The sequence below is a fragment of the Alosa sapidissima genome, chromosome 10 (genome assembly GCF_018492685.1).
Source record: "Alosa sapidissima isolate fAloSap1 chromosome 10, fAloSap1.pri, whole genome shotgun sequence".
Lineage (NCBI taxonomy): Eukaryota > Metazoa > Chordata > Actinopteri > Clupeiformes > Clupeidae > Alosa > Alosa sapidissima.
In genome coordinates, this window is record NC_055966.1 from 20,601,481 (window position 1) to 20,604,670 (window position 3,190).

Consider the following 3,190-nt stretch of genomic DNA (forward strand, 5'->3'; position numbering starts at 1 on the left):
AGCGAGAGGCGCAAACGTTCGACAATTTCCGCGTTCGATTATTGCAAGGGGGAGGGGGGGAAATCCCCCTTTATGCAGACCAGAGTAAGCCCTTGCTGCACTAATGTCAATGGAGACTTGTGGAATTTTACCAATAAATTGGTCATTTTGTCTTTCTGGATTTGTTGAGGGTTTTTTGGAAAATTGTGTCATAATCTGTAAGTGTTTGGGATCATTTCAAGCCTAATAGTGTAATTTTTTAGTGTTCGGATTTGTAATAAAATAACTTAATATTAGACCATGCTGCTGCCAGTTACTGTCCGGTTGTTATCATGCTAGCTAGCCTCTTAGCTAAGGTAACATTTTAAACGGAGAAGTGTAATTTCTTTGAAATGACAACTAGCTGAATAACACTACTGACATTAGTTAAAGTGGATAGTTTATACTCAAGCGAATTTGCAACAGTATATTAAGTTTAAGCGAAGTCCTTCAACTACTAGTCACTTGTTAGCGCATAGCTGTATTGCCATAGCTACTACCATCCACTTGTATAGCATTTTAAGCTAGCGTTAGCTAGCTAGCTAGCTCGGTTCACATGACTAATTAAATTATTCATATCATGTCCTTAAGAATGATTCATTGGTATCATACATGATTATGCACAATAATACTGTGAACACAATTATGTTTATCTGTTGTTATTGCTTATTAAGAGAGAAAGTTTATTTAGTGACGTAGGGTGACACTCCCACTTATGCAGACCGGAACTGTCCCGTTTTGCTCCCATAGTAACGAATTACGTTGCTCTATCTTGCTAGTAATCAAGGATCTTTGGAAGTAGTCTTATTAAAGAGGTGAATTTCATAGTTTGATGTCTTGATTTGACAACTTCAAGCAAGTAGACAACAAACAAACACTTAACATAGGCCGCATAGTCCTCAAGATTAGATAACACACGTCCATAAGGTGTTGTACAAACTGACCACTGTAAACTGCATTTACTGACTTTATTTGAAATTTTGCCTGCATGATTCTTCATGTTTGCTCCACCACACATATCAATGCTATCATAAATGTTCTTCCCCCTGGAAATGGTCAGGGGGAAAAAGCTATGTTTTTAATGACTTTAAAATGTTTCATATGAATAACTTAGTGCTCACACTGAAAAACTGTTGACTCATGGCATCTCTTATGGAGGTCCTTCTCTCATCTCATTATAGAATCAGCTCTTGGCTGCTAAACAATCTTTTTTTTTTAAGAGATGAAAGGACCTCTCATTCTGACAAAAATGATTTACTGGCAAAAAAAATCCCATTCAAGGGTCATTAAGCCTTTTTGAGAAAATGCAATGTGAGTTCTGTGACATTAACCACAATATTCTGCACATAAATGTATGTCTGGAGAACATTAGACCTCTATAATAAATTCCCCCTTCACACTTGCCGTGGTGACTGAGGAGCAAAGTTGTTGTGGCAACACGTTTGAATGCATACAGTGTATGTCACTGTAGAAATAATAAAATAATACGCAGAGCCAATGCATATCATTTCCATCTCCTTGCACAAACCTGACAGAGTGGGTTGCATGGTTCCAATCCTGTTTCATGGGTTCAGGCAATATACATTTAGTCACCTGGAGTCACCCCCTGATGCAAGCCAGGGCGAGTAATATTTATATTCCAACTCACTGCAATCATAAGGCTATCACAGTATGAGAAAGGGTATTTTCTGCACAAGATGAAGCAGTACTGATGTGCCTGTATTATAGATGTATGCCATGTTTGTGTATTATTTGCATGTTATAAGAAGTGGAATTACTAGTCCAACACATCAGTCAGTAACATCAATTGCAACTCAAATTACTCCCTTTAGTGATGTGTTCCTTGGGTTCCTTTTTGTTTACTACACAGAACGAGGGAAGTATAATGTCAACATGAAATAGGACTTGATCCCCCTCCACATACACTCCACCGACCACCTCATCAGACCGCAGTGTTTATGTAGTCACTCTACAAAGACCGGTTGAGTCTTTACCTTTCAACATGCGGTGACCGTGATGAAGTAAGAGTTGTTCCTGGACCAACATTCTAAAAATGGTCCTGGACCAACAACTCTTTAACCAATCACAGCCTTGTGATGTCATCAATGTGAGCCTTCTGCTTCTCCCATTGCCATTTTGAAATTTCCCTCTAGAAACAACCAGTGGGTCACCAGAGCCCGTCTACGGAGATCCTGGCCACTCCGTATTAAGTCCCATTGTACAGAATTTTGGCTGCAGTTCCACCAGAGTTCCACTGGGGGCGATCGCCATGAGTGCATAATGAATGGGAGTCAATGGAGCTAGACGGCTAAATTTGTCTCTTTCACCTGATTGTCGTTGACAAATCTCAGATTTGATTGTAGTTTGTATAACTTCAACATGGGTTATAGGTCAAAAGTTAAATGAACGAGTCCTTATGTCCTTTTGATTTCTTACAGGTTGGGTCGTTGTTGCCCATAACACGCTAGCATTGTGCTAATGAATGACGTCATTGACACGTTTGAAAGGCTTTTTAGAACAATTAAGTGACTTTAAAAAATATAATACTCAACCAAGTGTATTTTCTTTGCCTCCTCTTTCAAATACAATATTCAAATTACTTGAAAAAAAATTATAACCCGAGAAAAGTGGATTTTGAGTGGTACAGCTCCATAGACCTCCATGCATTCTGCACTCGTGGACGAGCACCCTCATGTGGAATCACAGGAGGAACTGCAACCAGTTCAGAAACCGGAAGTTTTCAGAGAGTGGCAGTTCTCCCCTTATTAGACATTCTCTGGGGTCACCATAACTTGTATCTCAATACAGGTAGGTCCTTGCATATTTATGTGTAAAATAGTTGTAAAATAAAATAATTCTGAGTGGAATCTATATGAACCTTATATATTTTTTTTATTTTCGTTTTAGCTGACTTGGTTCCATGTTTGTCTAATGTTAGCTGCGAGGCTAGGGACCATACATTTACTGTAATACATTAGTTTCCTAATAGGCAATTCAGTGGCTATGCATCTTTTAAATAGAGAGTGAAGTATCTAGACTCCTGACATGCAGCCATCCTACCACATGCTCGCTGGACCCTATACCTACGAGCCTACTTCAGTCCATCAGCCCGACCATCGCTCCAGCTATCACACATGTGATCAATGCCTCGCTAACCTCCGGCACATTTCCA